General features: G+C 36.0%; 1 long non-coding RNA gene across 1 annotated transcript; it reads right to left on the bottom strand.

Annotated features, from left to right (window-relative positions):
• Positions 1-13,713: 13,713 nt before the first annotated feature.
• On the bottom strand, positions 13,714-14,016 carry LOC121982910. The gene is made up of 3 exons (XR_006112328.1): positions 13,974-14,016; positions 13,869-13,903; positions 13,714-13,786 (listed from the first exon to the last, which is right to left on the bottom strand). It is a non-coding gene; the product is annotated as an uncharacterized LOC121982910 (long non-coding RNA).
• Between the last annotated feature and the right edge of the window lie 4,807 nt (positions 14,017-18,823).

Genomic DNA, 18,823 nt, shown 5'->3' on the forward strand with positions numbered 1-18,823 from the left:
TCTGTTGCACATCAATATTTTGTTCCGTGGCCATCTCAATAGAGTCGAGTCTGTTTTAAGATTGTTGGATACAAACAATCTAATGCCGAAGATTTATGGGTATTAGTTGAATTTAAGCTACACTGAATTAAATTCAACTTATAGTCGAAATGACCTGAGCGGATAATCTCAGGCTGCCAACAGGGTCTAGCTTCTGTAAAGTGCAGAGCGAAAGACCAGGTCTGCAGAGCGGAAGACCAGATCAACAGAGCGGAAGACCAGGTCAGCAGAGTAGAAGACTAGGGCAGGTCTGCAGAGCGGCAGGGCAGAGCTGCAGTGCAGAAGACCAGAGCAGTAGGACAGGTCTGCAGAGCGGCAGACCAGAGCAGCAAACCAGAGCTGCAGTGCGGAAGACCAAAGCAGCAGGCCAGGTCTACAGAGTGGCAGACCAGAGCAGTTCTTGATCTGGCAAAAGATAGATCAGGCGAGCAGACTGGCTGACCAGGCGGACGAAGAAACCGATCGAGAAAATTGACCAAGGCCTACGAGAGTCGCAGTTTCCTTGAAACAGATTCGGCCACCTCCGGCTATGCTTCGAGGCTTACAAGGGTCATCTGTTTCCCAGGATACAATGGTAGACCATGAATCCGACGAAGCACTAGTGGTCACGGTGAACTAAGTGGCACACGATTGCTATCACGGGCACTCCGCCAAGCAGGAGCTGCACGACAGAGAAGGAGGAAGAAAATGGAGAGCCTTTGCTATGCTGTGTGCGTAACCCGTTTGCCTGTAGTCACAACCTCCTTTTATAGGAGCTCAAATGAACGACAAAAATAATGATCATTACTCACCACTCACCAAGCTATGAAATGTCCTGCATTAATCTTCCTTTAATGCATCCGCTACACAAGCAGCAAAAAGGTTTACATGGCAAAATGTTGGTTGTTCCACTTGGGCAAATCAAGTGGCACACAAGTCAACTAGTTTAGTACACAAGTCAACTGGTAACTAAGTGGCACACAAGTCAACTGGTTTAGTACAAATCTGGGCCCTGGATTTGCACCCCCCCTCTGCGCACCCACACGTGAGAGAGAGTCTCTCCCCATGCATTTGCTCATAACCTCAATGTGAATCAATATAAATCAACAAAAGTGCCTTGAAACTTCCAATGTGGGACTAAAGTCCCATTTACAATGGAGCCTCTTTCCTCTTCCATTTCTTCTCCATTGACTTATTCAACAATTTTTTTATCAACAAGCATAAATTGAATATGATATTTACCAAAAGACATATCGTAGTTGTGTTTATACCAAAAGATATAAAAAAATATATGTAATTTTCTTTTTACCCCTCCTACCAATCTCTTCTTCTCATTCATTATTTACCAAGCATCCAAACCATATTTTTAATTGAAAATGATTTTGTGATTCGGATGCATGTGGTCTCACCCTCTCTCTCTCCCTCCATACATCTTCCTAATAAACACGAAACTATTATGAACCTCCTCCGATTGTCATACCTCCTCGTGTTGTTTGGCTGGATTGTAAAAGAGTAATTACAGTTTAGGGATATTGTCATAAAAGTTTCAAGAGACAAGTTCAAAGGACAACAACAATTAAGAACCTCGACGTTAAAGGATAAAGTTGTAGTAAGAGTAAAATTAGTAGAAAAAGATAGATAAAGATTTAGCGATTTATATATAAATTTACTACTGTAAATAGGTTTGTACTGTAAAAAAAATTACATTTTTGTAGCAAAGGGTGATGACAAAAATCATGTTTATGGTGTAATTAAATATGTGGGGAAGAAATATTGAACAACACCTGCAATATGATGTACTCCATTACTTAATCGGTTTGCAAGGCGCTCCATTGTGATGCTAGATTTTAGCTAGACCTTTCTCATGCATGTTCAATTGATATAGTAGGTATCAACACGTTGGGCCTAATATACGATCATATCAGGTCACCTTTTTCCTTGATCAAAATTTTGGCTTGATATCATATCTACCTTCTCCTTGCTCAACCCTTCGTAGTAATTAGGAGTTTACATAAATCTAATCACCCTAGGTCCATCAGTGAATTTTGACCAAAATCCAGTGATAGACCTAGTCATGTTTGATTACACCCATTTAACGTGTTGTCAGTTGCTGGTGGTGCAAGGAGTTAAATTCTGCTATCCATTACTTATTTAGGGCTCTCAGTGGTGGTCTAACGTTATAAGAAATTTTTTCTTGAATACAGGCTTGAGATGGAATGATATCAGGCTCACGTTGGGTCTGATATCATCCCATATAAGGTCCACCATGGGTGTGATATGGGATCATATCAAGCCCAATGCGATCTTTTGTTAAAACTTTACTTTTACACCATATATACCTTTTCCTCACTCAACCCTTCCTAGTGGTTAAAATTTTACAAAAATACAAAAACCTTAGGTCTATCAGTCAGATTCTATCACAACCACTAATAAATTGTGAAAATCTAGTATGTACACCATATCTATCGTTACTTGGTCTTTGCTAAATTAATATGTACAACATCACTTGATTATGTAGTTGTAACTTTTCTAAAGTAGTTTGTAATTTATCTATCAAGGATGATCATATTACTAAAGAAAATCTCTCTGAGACATGGAATACGCTTAATGCAAATTCTTGCGTAGGATATGGAGCTAATGTAGAATAATTATCCAGAACAAATATTCTATCATCTTTTGAGTATAGTGGTGTGCATAACACAAATAGAAATACAAGCAATTTGACATTTGTTCTAAATAAAGAAGCAATTATCCTAGATGAGGTTCTGAATTCTTTTACAACACTTGTTAATTACTTTGAGTCTACTTGGAGTGAGGAGGAAAAACATTATATCTGAATTGGAGAGGAATTATAATGTAATATAAATGTATAAGAATTCTTAGTTGATAATATGCATATTGAATAATATGAAATTCCCCTAGAATAGTACAATGACTTAGAGGAGGAGTTCCTAGTAGCTAATGATCCATATATTCTAAATTCTCTATTGCTACAAAGGCCAATTGAAGAGGCAACAGATGAGCATGAATTTTGTGTTGGATAGATTTTTTCATCTCGACAAGAGTTCAAGAATGCACCTATGAAACATGTCATAGTTAAACATATGAGATATAACCCAGTTAACACTTAAAAAAATAAAGTTAAAGTCATCTACTTCAATCAACTATGTACATGGAGAGTAGTTGCCTAGGGATGTAGAGTTCACTGTTACGAAATACATAAAGAAACACCAATGTGGCACCGTTAGGGAAAGTGTTGATCATCAAGCATGCTCTTCCTCCTTTGTAGCGTCTTTTGTTGAAGAGCAATTTGTTTCTAATGAACAATACAAATCAAGTATGATTATATCATATATAAAATCTAGGTTTGGAGTGACCATATCATACAAAAAAGTAGACATAGCTTGGGAGAAAGCGATGAATAAGGTCGTTGGAGATTATGACCAAGCATATAGAGATCTTCCACTATATTTGCATAGTTAAGAGTCAAGGGTCCTGAAATCTATGTGACACTACATAGGAATGGTGATAATCAGTTCCAATACTATTTTTAGAGTTTTAGAGCTTGTTGAAGAGCATTTAGGTTTTATCTATGCAAATTGATCGGAATTGATGCCACACATCTAAGAGGGAAATATCCGAGTGTGTTGTTGATTACTATATCAATTGATGCTAATGACAATATCCTTCCACTAGCCTTTAGAATTGCTGAAGTTGAATGTGGGTCTACATGGGAGTGGTTTTTAGATCATACAAAGAGATTATTTGTTGTCAATGCACCATCAATGAGCATAGTATCATAAAAATATCATGGAATTATATCAGCAATTAGGAAAGTCTACCCAATCGCCCATCATGCTTTCTGTCGCCACCACATGTCTTGTAATATAGTAACAGATATTGGTAGTAGGTCATCTTTAGGCTTGTTTTGGACAGTAGCACGAACAAACACAACACTCCAATATGATCTCATATTGCAGTCCATGCTTGAAAAACATTCAAATGCCCATAAGTAGCTTTAGAACATTGACCCTAAAAGATGAGCTAATGCACACTTTAGTGAGAGAAGATACACATTGCTAACTACTAATTGTGTAGAGAGTTTAAATGCTTTATTCAAGCATATACGTGAACTTCCCATAAATAGGTTAATTGATAATACTAGAAGGGTAGCTTAATGGTTCTTTAACTGTAGGGAGGAAGTCTTGAAACGGTATGTTACTTTGACACCTCATGCTACCAAAGAAATGGATTCAAGGAGAGAGAAAGCTAGACTATATAAAGTTCACTTCTACTCTCAATCTGAAATGGAAGTAGAGACATGGGGTGCTTCATTAATTGTTGATTTGGAAAGAAATATTGTAACTACGGGGAGTTTTGAATTGTGTTGGATCGAGATACACGTGAGAGGGGGGCTGAATTACGTGTTTTTTAAAAAACTTATTTTTTTCTTCTTTTTAAAAACAAAGTATGCAGCGGAATTAAATACAGAAATAGAAAGCAAAAACACAAGTAGGTGAACTCGATCGATTTTACTTGGTTCGGAGCCTTCGACGACTCCTACTCCAAGACTCATGTCCCGTAAATCTATCGATGGGTAATCCACTAAAGACCTCTTCTGGAACCACCAGAAGAGGGGATCAAGTACAAAAAGGGTATAGGAAAAGTGTAACAAGATACACTTTCCTTTATGCAAAACTTAAGTACAAAATGAAACTTTATTATCCAACACTTGTAGTTTTAACAGATCAAGCTTGATGTTGGACGACTTCTCAGGGGTAGTCAGGCACAATAGTGTCATAGCAGAGCAACACCTTAAAGTTGGAGTAGTCAGAGTGTCGCACGATTGCGTAGAAGCTTGTAAATGAGGTGTACTTGAGTTGTTGGTCAAGATGCTCTTTTAAAGAGAGTTGAATGCGCCTTCCATAGCACTGAAGGTGCCTTCCATAAGCAAACTTTTATCCCAAATATCTCACTTCTTATCATCAACGAAGTCTAATTTTATTCGACTAAAGGCGTCTTCCAAGCTCCCGAAGGCTCCTTCTGTAACGACCCACCTTCTACACTACTACTACTACTCTAAAGGTGGACGTTACCTAACTACTAACTCTACTTAACCGGTACGCTACTTAACTACGAGGAATCCCTACTGAAAAATTTCGACAGAGTCTCCCCTATACCGGTGACCAAATCAACAATACAAATAATATATACTCAGCGACAGGCGGCTGGAACACATTTTTTTCACAACCACGTAGTAATAATAACACAATAACTCAAAGGAAACTATTCTAGAAATGGTAAACAAGTATATAACTCCAACAATAGGACATATCAGCCTACAAGTACAGAATAAACCCAATTACAGTCCCAACCGCATAATAGCGTTTAAGGAAAACCAAAAAGAACTCTAAACAGAAAGGTCCTGACAATTCCTTAGCAAACTCTTGATCTCCCCATAGTCCAGCCATCACACACCTTCATCACCACCACCTTGTCGCCTTCCTTTCATACTTTAGCTTTTCCTTTATCTGCAGTAGGAGGAAATGCAAACTATAAGCATAAAGCTTAGTGAGCGCTATCTAACTCACAAAAACTCGATATGCATGTATATAAATAAAAACATGCTAAAACTGAATGCTAACATATAAAGCTACTCATGCTCATACATAGCAAAGGAATCATACTAACTGAAATACTAAACATGTATAGCTAATCATGCTCATAAACCAATAAAGGAATCATACTAACTGAAATACTAAACATGTATAGCTAATCATGCTCATAAACCAATAAATCTAATGAAAATTGCTATTGTAACCTCAAAACCATACTTGTTCTACATGCTATATGCCACGACAACAAAAGAAAACCCTAAACCCGATCATTCTGCATACCCAATGTCACGGCAAGGAAAAACCAAGCTCAATCATAACTATTCTGCAGTAATCCTCCAAACCCAAACCTACATGCTTAATCTAATTACTTTCTTCCCTTAAGATCCACGGCAGAATTGTCAAAACCAAAAATCTTACAACATGCTTCGAATTCAAGGGAAACAAGAAAACATCCAAACAAAATCCGAAAACCACTCCTACCGCAGGTGAGAAGCTACTTACATCGGATTCTTGGTCTTACAGCCGAAAGAGAGCCTTCTAGGGTTCGGAGAAGTGAAGATCTCGGCCTTCCTTCTGTGCCCGCGTGTTCTCTTCGACGAGAGGAGCTCGGATCCGTGAAGATCTCACGGAAAGACCCCTTGGCTGGCGCCGGAGATGAAGCCCTAAACTCGCCTCTGTTTTCCGCCCAAGAGGAGTCGCTGACGCGAGAGAGGAGAAGAGGAAAAGAGAGAAAAGAAAATAACTTAACCCCTCTCTTACTTATCCTTTTATAACCTAGGGTTATGGCTTAAGACCAATTCGTGATTGATTTGTTCATGAAACATTAGTGTGCGCGCTTGGTCCGCTGGAAAGGCGAATTCCCGAAGGTCTCGGGTTCGAGCCGCCCTCGGCTCCTTTTTAAACGGAAATTTTATTTCGTTTCTTAAGACCGCTTAACTATATTTAATTCCCTTATATTATAACAAAACAACCGTGGAACAGTTGGCTAACCGGATTCATTTAAGGCTTGGCTTAACCCGAGATCCACGGTTTGAATTTCGGCTTGGACATTATTTTTTTTCAACTTCTTTCGTTTAGTAAAAATACCAAACGACCTCCAAAAATTACATAAAAATACTCTAAAAATTTCTAGAATATTTCTAAAGTATTTCTCAATATTTTTAAGAACTTTTAGAACTCCTAATGAGGAAAATTGGGTCGTTACACCTTTCATCGCCCAGCTCAAGGCACCTTTCACCACTTGGAATGCACCCCGGGCACTGTTCACTAATGACATTTTGTGCTCCTTTTCTCCTATAAAATGTGTTAGTCCAACACAAAATATCTAACTTGTAAAATAAAATTAGCACAATAATAAAATAGCAATAATAATTAGTTCCTGTTCTTCCAAGACTAGGAATTAGTCGATGTCTCAATTTAAGGATCCAAAATAGATCTAAACTGAACTAACGTCTACTGCCCCCTCAAACAGGATGTATCCTCACTGAGTCAGTCTCCTTGAGTGATTTATCTCAACTTACTAAATTCAATTTACCTCCTTGATGTCTAATCTAACCTACTAGGTATTATTTTCAGAATCACACATTCGGACTTCGTCAATTGGGAATTGAACATCCCGACCTCCTACCAGAATCAGACATCCAGACTTTAACCCATCAGAAATTGAACATTCCGACCTCCTGCCAGAATCCCACATCTAGACTTCAACCCATCGATAATCAAACATCCTAACCTCTTGCCAAAATTTCACATCTGGACTTCGACCCATTGGGAATCGAATATCCTAACCTGCTACCAGAATCCAACATCTGGATTTAGCCAATCAGGAATTGCACATCCCAATATGACTTCTTGCCTAATGTCTGGTTCTCTTGACCCGTCAAGTTAGTCAACCTTGCACACTCGGTAATAAGGTTAGATCAATAACATATCTAACTTTAATCCACTTGTCATTTATCAAAACTCAGGTTTGACTATTGGTGCCAAATTCACCAATAATCTCCTTCTCTTTAATACAATGACAACTTAGGTTAAAGTTAGAAAAAAAATATGTAAAATATATATAGTAAAAAAATAATTTTAAGAGAAATCTAAAATGAAACAATTAAGTTTTATTCAATTGATTATTTTTAGGGTTAAGTTTTTCAAATTTTCTTTATTTTTCTTACTTAAACCCCAACCCTCCTCCTTTAGTAATCATCAAAAAATATACATATAAGTGTACCAAATTATGAAAATGTAAATACATAAGTAAGCATAACAAGTAATAAATTGTTCAAAGTAAGCATAAAAACTTGCAAGTTTATTGTAGCGTGGAGTTAAGAAAGATTTCCAAATTATTTTGAAAGGAATTTTCAAAATTTTCTAAATTTTGAAAACAAAATTTGTAAGAACAAACCATTTTACAAACTAAATTTTGTAAGAATTTTACAAACTATTTTTCAAGATAAAATTCAAAATTCTTTTCAAAAAAATAATTTGTTGCAACATAGTTTTTAAAATTTAAATTGCTCAAGGCAACTTTTGAAAAGTTTTACAAATTATCTTTCTAAAATATTTTGAAAGTGATTTTTAAATAGAATAACTTTTCAAAATATATTAAAAGTGATTTTGAAAGTAAAGCAATTTTTAAAGTGATAAAGTAACTTTCAAAGTATTTTTTTTCAAAACGTATTTGTAAAACATTTTCAAATAAACTACCAAAGAAGTTTTTAAAGTAATTTTCAAAGCACTTTTAATTTCATTTGTAAAAATAGTTATTTGAAAAAGTATAAGAGTATTTTTCAAAGTAAGTTTTGAAAGAAAGTTTTAAAAATATTTTATAAAATATTTTTCACAAAGATTAAATAAAGTAATTTTTAAAACTATTTTTCAGTGCAACTTTTGAAAGTAAATCTTTCAAAGAAAATTTTAAAATATTTATTCAAAATATTTTTAGAACAAAAAAAATCAAATAAGTTTCAAAATCCTTTTTTTGTTTGAACTATTTGCAAAAAGTAGTAAGAAAAAAATTTAAAAATAAGATATTTTGAAAGTAGTTTTTAATCCAAATTTCAAAACACTTGTATTGAAAATTTTAAAATACTTTTCAAAATATTTTTGAGAGCATCATTCAAGTATAAACATTTTCAAATATTTTTCAAAAATATTTTGCAAGTATTATTTATTTTTTTTAAAATGGATTTTTCATAATAGTTTTCAAAATGATTGTTCAAGCATTTTTCAATGAAACTAATTAAAGCAATGGTGTTTCAAGGGAAAAAATATTTAAATATTTTCTAAGAAAATTTTAAACAGTTTTCAAAAATAGATCCTCTCCCTTACGTTGACACTCTCCCTTAACCTAACACCTATGGTTATCAAGGAACTCTATCTAATTGTTTAAGGGACTTAGTATTGAAATACTGATTTTTAAAAATATGTAATTTAGAAAAATTATATAAGTTAAATTTAATTAATTTTAGATTCTTTAAATTAATCATTAATTAGCCATTCCTAGAAGATTAATCTAGGATTTAAGTTTCTTTTAATTTTGAATTTATTAAATTATTTAAATTATCTTTGTTTAAAAAATTATATTTGATATTTAAGTTTTTATTAATTCTTAATTTCGAATTGATTAAATTATTTGAATTATCTTTCTTTAAAGGGTTGTCTTTAATATTTAATTTCAAATTTGTTAGAATTAATTTTGATTTTATCCTTATATTTTCTTTGTCTTTTAAGTTTATATTATTAATTAAATTTATTAAATTAGTTTCATTATTATCTTTAATATTTTCTTTTAAGTTTAAAGTTAATTTTAATTTTAATTCCAATTTAATCATCTCACCCAGTCTAAGTTTTTAGACAAAGGTATCCTATCATTTTGTGAGATGAGTTAAGTTAGATTTTTGGGGGATGGTTTAACTTGGGTTAGATTCAAGTTTGACTTTAGGTTAATCAAACATGCATTCTTTGAATAAATTTTTAGGTTGTAGTGAGTCACACAAACATCATTAGAGTAACCACGTGCTTCGAGACTTTTCAAATAGTCCTACCCAATGAACTTAGTACAAAAGTTTGGTCTAACCAGCTAGGATTAATAAGGGATAGCTTCAATTAGTTCCACTAAGCTAATGCACCAAGTGGAAGTCATATCTTCCTAGACATGCATAGACAAAGCTTTCCTAGTCTACTATCATCAAAACTTTTCCAGTATTGTTTATCAAGTTAAATTTTGTCCCTAATTATTCTAGTCATAATTACCCTTAATAGGTAAGGTTTATGTTTTTAAAGTGCCAATTAATTTGGAGCCTCCCCCTGAATCATATAATTTTTGTTTTATTTAATTAAGCTTAATTAATTTTTAGTTAAGATTTAATTAATTATAATTTAAGTTCAAGTTTTTAATTTTAAATTAATTAAGTTAGTTAAATTGTCCTTCTATAAAAGAGTGTACTTGAGTTGTTGGTCGAGATGCTCTTTTAAAAAGAGTTGAAGGTGTCTTCCATAGCATTAAGGGCGCCTTTCATAGGCAAACTTTTACCATGATAGCTCGCTTCTTATCATCGACAAAGTCTAATTTTACCCGACCGAAGACATCTTCCAAGCTCCCAAAGACATCTTCCATCGCCTAGCTCAAGGCACCTTCCTGTTGGTGTAGGAAGCATCGGAGGATCGAACTTGTGTTTTGATTATGTCAAAGGGTTCAAAGTTAAGTTGTTTTGTTATCTAATGCGTTTGAATGAGTTTGTAGGAAAGTCCTAAGTGTACTTAGGAAAAAGTCCTAACTGTGGTTAGGTAGGTGAAAAACCCTAGGGGGTGGTAACCCTAGGTCCTAGGGGGTGGTAACCCTAGGCGGAAAGTCTTGGCGAGTCGAGGGCTTCGGGCAAAAGTCTTAGGGGGTGGTAACCCTAGGTGGAAAGTCCTGGTGCCACGAACCAAGTGGAAGACTGGATGAGTCGTGGAGCGGATGCCCAGTAGAAAGTCCTGGAGCCTCGGGTACTGAGCAAAAGTCCAGTCGATCTGGAAGACTGATCTAGCAATAGGTATATTCTCCTGAGTGGAGTAGGTGAGGACACGTTCTCCGGTAAGGAAACAGTAGGCGTCGGTTCGACCTAGGGTTCTCGGTTATGAATCCGAAGTTAGAACTGGACAGTCTGATGATTGTCAAATTCTTTATCTTTTATGTCTATATTATCCTAACTTTATTTTGCAGGGTATGTTGGACTAACGTATTTTGCAGGAAGTGAATTGGACGTGTTTGCCTCAGGTAACCTGGAGAACAACCTCGCAGGAAGGCACAAGGGTGCCCTCATAGAGCTTGAGAGTGCTATGGACACTGGCGCGAGGGTGCCACTACAACAAAAACTCTCATAGACATCGGTTTTCCACCGGTGTCTATTACATTTTCGACCAATGTCTATGAAGGCGATGTAAAAGGTCTGCCATTTTAGGCATCGGGTTAAAACCGGTGTAGTATCACTTAACAACACCGGTGTTCGAATCGATTATTAACTGGTGTAGTATCACTTAACGACACCATTTCATCAACGATGTAAAATCAATGTAATAATATATGTTAATAACACCAATTTTAGCAGCAGTGGAAAACCGATGTAATATCAATATTGTTTAACGGCGCTGATTCGATTTCCGAAATAGTGAAAAACCGATATTATACAACATTTTAATAGTACAAAATTTAGTTAATATTATTATACATCAGTGTATCTAAACACACCAAGTAAATATCCATGTTACCAATACATAATATTATTCTTACAATATAAAAAGATAATAGATATTGTACACATCAAGTCCGTATCCACAAATTACACAAATATTCCTCTTACAACATCAAAATATAATTAACTATGATGCCTAAATCGCATTGGCTGATGACAAATCACCGACAGGGGCTAAATCACCTTGAAAAATTATATCAAGCTTACAGTTGCAGGGAGCAGTGTTGCCATTTTCAGTCAACTTCTGTAAAATCTTCTACCATTGTTGAATGTATGTTTGTAGCTGATGCCAAACGCATTTCATCAATTTCTATTGTAAGCAAGGCGTCGCATACAACCCGTCCAACTTGGAGAATTTTTGGGCAACCTGATAGGATGTAGCTGTAATGAGCAAAAAGATCAACAACGAAAGTTCAACTGCAATAAATAGGGCACTTACCTGCAACTGGGCATCGAGGATGTGGTTTCTTTGTGCTTATGTAGTGGATTACTGGTTCCTTCTCATAAATATGCTTACAGTCCATCCTGCTTGATGAAGAACAACAGATAGAAAGAACACGGTTTATGACTTTAATAATAATAATAACATACCTTTTGCTTGGGAAACAAAAAAAATATGTGAAACAGACTAGCCATAAGCTTCTTCATCACTTGATAAATAAATATACATTAAGCATTGTTCAAGGAACATGAACAATTGAATCAACAGAATATGTTAAAAGGTTTTTTTGAGTTGTTAGAATGAAATATAAGTAGAAAGCTATGGAATGTTGTCTACGACATTAACATATCTCACATTGCATTCTACAAAGCACACAAATTCATAGTTCGCAACTAATCAAATAAGGACTCATGCCAAATTGAATATGGTTCAAGAAGGAACATGATTTCCAAGGAAACCAAGCTCTGCATTTTAAGAAAGAAGTTCACTTAAAATAGTTGTTTTTAGTTAGCTTGTGAACTAAAAAAGTCTGATCATCGTCTAATTCTTGTTAGCCATCTCTGCTCACTGTTGAATATGGATCTGATAGAGAAATTCAAAAAATATGAACAATTGAATGTTTTCGCTTAATCAACATGAGAAGATGTAAATTACCTCTGGGATTGATGGTGCATATGGTGTTCTTTTCAAGACTTTTAGTCACTCTGCAAACATGTCAAGAGTTTGAAGATGGACAAGAAGATTAATTTACCATGAAACAAATAATATAAAGCCGAAATAAATAAATGCTTAGGATATATTTGAAGGAAAACATCAAATAGCAAAAGATGAGATTATACTATGTATAGCCAGCCGTGGTTATATTTCTTCAAATTTATTAACATATAAAGCAGTGGTATTCAAATTGTTCACACATGCTATTAGTATGCCAAGAACATCATCAAATTTTAGTAATTCTTTTGCAACTTTAATAGAAGCATCAATTGCTTTAGAACTCGGTTGTATTTTTCTTTCTCATGAATACATCAAGTAAATTAGTTGCGTTTTAGAACTATGGGAAACAACACCCAAGGTGAGACATGCATAAGACTTACAGAAAACTAGGTGTTATGCAACTTGGATTAGAACAATCTGCTAGCAATGTGAAATGTGTCCTATTCTTCTATAAAACAAAACTGTTATTGTCTTCTCAGAAAATGGGATAATATGAAAGAGTACCAAAGAATTAACAAGAGATTAATAGAAGTGAACTGATAAGAGTTAAGACTACTGATTTACGAAGGAAAATATACTCATACAGAGGATCCAAATGTAGAAAAATACGAATAAGCATTACAATGGAATTCTTACAAACACAGGAAAATAGGAACAATAATTAAAATTGAATTGTTAATCACATCAAAAGGTCCAAACCAATTCAAGTTTATCCAGTACTACATATAATACAAATAATCATTTAAGTAATCTTCATCATGAAATCTTTGTAAATATGAATTGCTTATAAGTAACATCATAATAGAAAAAGTTTTTCTGATAGGTAATCTATACAAATCTACCTCTCTATGGGTTTCAAATCTCCATTGTTGCAATTGTCATACTTGAGGTAATCTATTCCCTGACCCGAAAGAAATTATTTAGTGAAAATTGCTTTTCCATTATGCAATATTATATATATATATATAAAAGAAATATCAAGTCCAAGATACACATATTGCTAAAATAGCTTACCCATGCAGCAAAAGTTTCAGCATTTTTCTTCTCATACCCCAGTGAACTAGGCATCTTTGAGCTACACGTTCGGTATCTGTAGAAACCACAAAGCTGAGTAAATGTGTTGGCTTTTTACAGAAACGAATAATACTCCATCATACTCACCCTGCATCTGAGTAAATGCCAAGTTTAAGCCCCTTGCTGTGCACATAATCTGCAAGAGCTTTGATTCCTGATGGAAATGTTCTTCCGTTGGCCACTAGGTATCCCTGAACACATTACAGAGTTATAGTTCATGCTTATTGTGGTTTCTGTAGACAAAAACTAAAGAAAGACATCAGTATAATGAACCTGGGAGTCACGGTCGTGCTCAGCCCAGCAATCATCTGCAAATCATCCATGGATTAGAAATTACAAACAATCAAAAGGAAGTTAAACAACTGGTGAGAGACTAACCGATGTTGACGTATTGATATCCAAGCTTCGCGAGTCCAGTTGACACCATTACATCGGCTGTTGCATAATTATAGAAAAGATTGAAGGAGAATAGAAAGTAGTAAACAAAGGGTCAGCATCCGTCCATCTACCTGTTTCTTTGATTAGTGTCTCATTTATTTGGCAAGAGAAGTGATTCCAACTATTCCAACTGAACAAGAAGAATGTATAGAGCAGTATGAATCCAGGCAGAAAGGCGAAAAATGAAACACTCCTCCATGATTAAGTTGTTTTTTTTTGGCTTTTTGGTTAAAAATTGGGGAGGAAGATGAGAACTGAGAACATACCCCATGGGAGGAGTCGACCCATGCTGCTCCCATGCTGTAGGAAAGAAAAGCCATCATAACCGCAAGCTCGAGCAAGACACCGGCTTCTAGACATAGACGAGCTTCCTTACGTACCAATTCGATGGGGGAAAGTAAGAAGGGGCTCTTTCCGTAGAAGACCCCGATGGACCAGGAGCCCTCGCTGTCCGAACGACACCCAATGAGGGCCGGATCGGGGGTGTGTCGAGATGCAGAGATGACAAACCAGTAGAAGACGACGGCGACGAGCCCGGATGCGATTATAGAGCCGAGGAGGAAGGCCACGGGGAAGGGGGATCGGCCGAGGAAGCTCCAGCCCTGTGTCAGCCCGATCTGCGGCGACATGGAGCCCCAAAAGCCCCTAGAGCGCATCCCTAAAAGGAGGATGCGGAGGATCAGGGTTTCGTGAGGAGAAGCCCAAAAGAAAGCGCGCTAAGAAAGTCCGCCAGAATTTTGGTTCATAGACACCGGGTTTTAAAAACCGCGGCTAAAATCGATATCTATTAATGAAAAAAAGGCGCTCATAGACATCGGCTAAAAAAACCGATGTCTATGAGCGAAAATCTGCGCTCATAGACATCGGTTTTTGGAAAAACTGGTGTAAAATACTCAAAGACATCGATTTTTGCTTAAAACCGTTGTTGTTCCACCGATGTTTATGAGGGTTTTTCTTGTAGTGTGCTCTCATGGAGCTTGAGGGTGCCCTGGACACTAGCGCGAGGGCGCCCTCCATGCGGTTGGAGGCACCCTCGAGCGGATAAGCAGCAGAGGTCAGAGCTTATCTACGCGGTTGACTCGGCGGGTTGGAGGCGCCCTCATGGAGCTTGAGGGCACCCTCCATAGGCTATAAAAGGCAGTCTTGAGTAGCAACTTACAATAACAGCAAAAATTACAATCTGTCTTCTCCGTGCTGCTCAAAAGACGATCCAGAAAGGCTATAGCAAGACCCCAATGACCAGGAGCTTCAAAACTTATTATTTTTGTTGTCGGTATAGATTTTACTACTACTCTATTATTGTACTTAAATTGTAAAGAATTTTCTGTGCTTATAGTGATTGCCTAAAGTAAACACTCAATGAGCGTGGGCCTTGGAGTAGGAGTCGCCCTAGGCTCCGAACCAAGTAAAAGACTTGGTGTTTGAGTGTTTGCAACTATCTTTCATATTTCAGCTGCGTTTTATTCTTAAGTCTTCCGAAACGAAAGTGAAAGCCATGAGCGCTATTCACCCCCTCTAGCGCTTTCGATCTAACAATTGGTATCAGAGCGGGGTCGCTCTGAATCAGTATAACTACTGTTCGAGCATTTTTTTACTTTTTCATCCGTTGTTTCAAAAAATAAAACCTACACCTTTCATTTTTTCCCTCCAAAACTATTTTTGAAAATTTATTTTCATCTTTTCACTATTGATCGGTATTAGTGAAATATCACATTTTTAAAAATTTGTAATAATGTATTTATTAATATTTTATTATTTTCTTTTAAAAAAATAGTAAATTACTATTTTTTTCCCGCACTACTAATCCAAGACCAAGTCTTGGAATATTTGGTTCTTTTTCTTTTTGTGTGTGAGAGTTTTCTTCTAAATGGCCCATCAAAAGGGCTACAGCACAGATCTCTCGCCGCTCTTCTCCGGAGAAGATTTCGGATACTAGAAAGATTAAATGGAGTACCAACTGAAAACCCAAGTGGAGATATGGACCATAGTTCAGATCAGATTTATACCCCCCCCCCCCCCACCCCCCATAGAAGGAGGTGTGCCCATCGCCTATCACAAGTGGGATACAAAAACAAGAAGAAAATTCAAGGCAAATGCAAAAGCAACATGGACTCTCCTATGCAGACTAACAAATTTAGAGCTTGATCAAGTTGGAAAGTTCAACAATGCTAAGGAGCTTTGGGAGAAATTGCTTAAGCTTCATGAGATTCCTTCAGAGTCAGAAGATCAAGTTGAACCAGAGTTCGAATCTGAGTACAAATCTCCAGAGTCAACCTCTAAACTAGACTCAGAAGAATCAGATCAGATCGATTTCATAGTACTGATGGCCAAAGAAGAGATAGCTGAATCTGAATCCGAATTCGAGATGACAACAATCAAGGGGGAGAATCTGTAACGCCCGCCCTTCCCCTAGTCTTAGCAAGGGCGGTGCTACGCGAACATACATACATGCATAAGAAATCATTGCAGCGAAAGATTTTTTTTTTTATTCTTTACAACTTAAAACTTAATCATATAACCAAAACATGTGAACATGCTAGTATTCATGTATATAAAAATTTATTTACTATCTATTACTTGAAACATGATACATGCTTGTCTAACTAAAGCATAAAACGTACTAAGATAAGAAGAAAACTAAACATGTATACTGCTCTCTAGAGTTCATGATCACTAACAATTCTCTAAATAAACAAGTACTTAGCATTTTGAGGTATCATGGAAGCAAGAGTAAGTATAGTTCACCTTAAGTATAAAACATCCAACAAGTTCAAGCTAATATCATCAAAAGTAGCAAGAAAGAAATAGTTCACATGCAAAAGCTTAAAACATATATAAGTCCTGAAAACACAAAACAGATCTTTTCCACCATGCCACTGCCACACACATCCTTTGCCCCTCCTGCTGCTCCCTTTAGTTTAACCATGCTTTACCCTTTTCTGCAGTACAAGGAAAATAAAACTACAAGCACATAGGCTTAGTAAGATCCTTTCCTGCTCACAAAAACTATAACACCCCACCCTCCTCACTAATAGTCTGTGAGGGTGGAGCGCTATTGGACTACTAACTATACTTATTTAGAGTTGTCCACATGTGATTATCAATACATAAAACTCTCTAGACATGCAATTAGTGACATCGGAAACATGAATAGCTTATCTCTGCATTCTACTCTAGCATATATACCAACTAAAACATATCAATCTGTGTATACATGCTAAAAACATATCTAATAATCAGAACATGCATGCAATAATACTACAACTCAAACAATGGAACTATTGTACATGGCAATTAAAAGAAGGAATTCTAAAATACATAAAGTCACTCTGATAATAAAATCATCAACATGAATAAATTGCTATCTTAATAAATTTTTAAACTGAGTCCCAAGGCTTCTATAGTCCAGGAATCACACATCCATCCACACCTCCTTGTCGCCTTCCTTTGCTATAGCTTTTCCTTTCCTTTATCTGCAGTAAGAGGAAAATGCAACTATAAGCAAAATTTCTTAGTAAGCGCTATCTAACTCACAAAACTTGAATATGCATGTGACTGGAGGAAATCTAGAAACTGAATGCTCGAAAGAAGATACTACTCATGCTCGTCTAATAGCAAAAGAAACATAGCATACTGAAATATTAAACATGTAAGCAAATCTAAACAACATGTCAGCATATAAGAAAACTAAACTTGCTGAATTTTAAACTTATGTGAAGCTTATTTCGCTTGTTTAAAATTTATACTTTAATACTTCAAAATAATAATCAATTCTTTCTTGGGCCCAGGCGTAGTACCATTGCGCGCTCCCTAGTAAAACTGAGGTAGCGAGCCACCAGTTCTACAAGGGTAAAGACTTTGGTCTTACCAGGGCCAAGACTTCGGAATTGGTCACCTGGATTTATTTAACGACAACCTCGGAAGTCGGGTACTAGCCCCTTAAAGTAAAATACTTATTATCTTCTAATTCTCCTAGTATAGAATGCCTCGACATTTCTTCAAACACTAGGCGTGCCTTTGATCCTCAACTTATGGAATTTGGAATCAAATCAAGACCTTGGTCTTTTCTTGCTTATACTTCTCACAAAACCATTTATGAATTCATATAAAAATCTGAAACCATGCTAAGAAACTATTCTTTTAACAATTGGTTTTAGGTAGCAAGAAATCCAGACTGAAATCAAAAACTGCAATGCTAATCGTAATAGAGTTCAAGCTTGGTACGGTAACAAAAGAAATCAAACTGCATGCTTAGAAATGAAAGGTTGTCCAGGCCTGTTAAAATAACAAGAACTTGCACTGAATTATTAAGCATCACAGAAAAGCCTAAACTTTCATACTTGAATCAAACAACATGATCTAATCTGGAATACTAAGCCAAAATCACAAATTGAAAGCTAAATCTGCAGGGATAAACATAAGCTGATCATGCCCATTAAGGTAACAAGGGAAACCTAAATCTGTGCTACTAATGAATCACATATGCATTCAAAACTAAAATAGAAACTGCTGAAACTTTAAAAGGAATCCACAGCATGCTCATCACATACACAGCAGGCATACTTAATGCATCTAGAAAAAGGTTTGCAGCTGGGAACCAAATCAAACGTATCTATTCTTCATACCCAATGCCACGGTAAGAAAAAAAATAAAATACAACCATACTTCATGCTCAATACCACGGTAAGGAAAACACAAAACCCGATCGTTACTATTCTACAGTAATCCACAAAAAGAACACTTACCTACATGCTTAATCTAATTACCTTCTTCCTTTAAGATCCACGACA

The sequence above is a fragment of the Zingiber officinale genome, chromosome 5A (genome assembly GCF_018446385.1).
Source record: "Zingiber officinale cultivar Zhangliang chromosome 5A, Zo_v1.1, whole genome shotgun sequence".
Classification (NCBI taxonomy): Eukaryota; Viridiplantae; Streptophyta; class Magnoliopsida; order Zingiberales; family Zingiberaceae; genus Zingiber; species Zingiber officinale.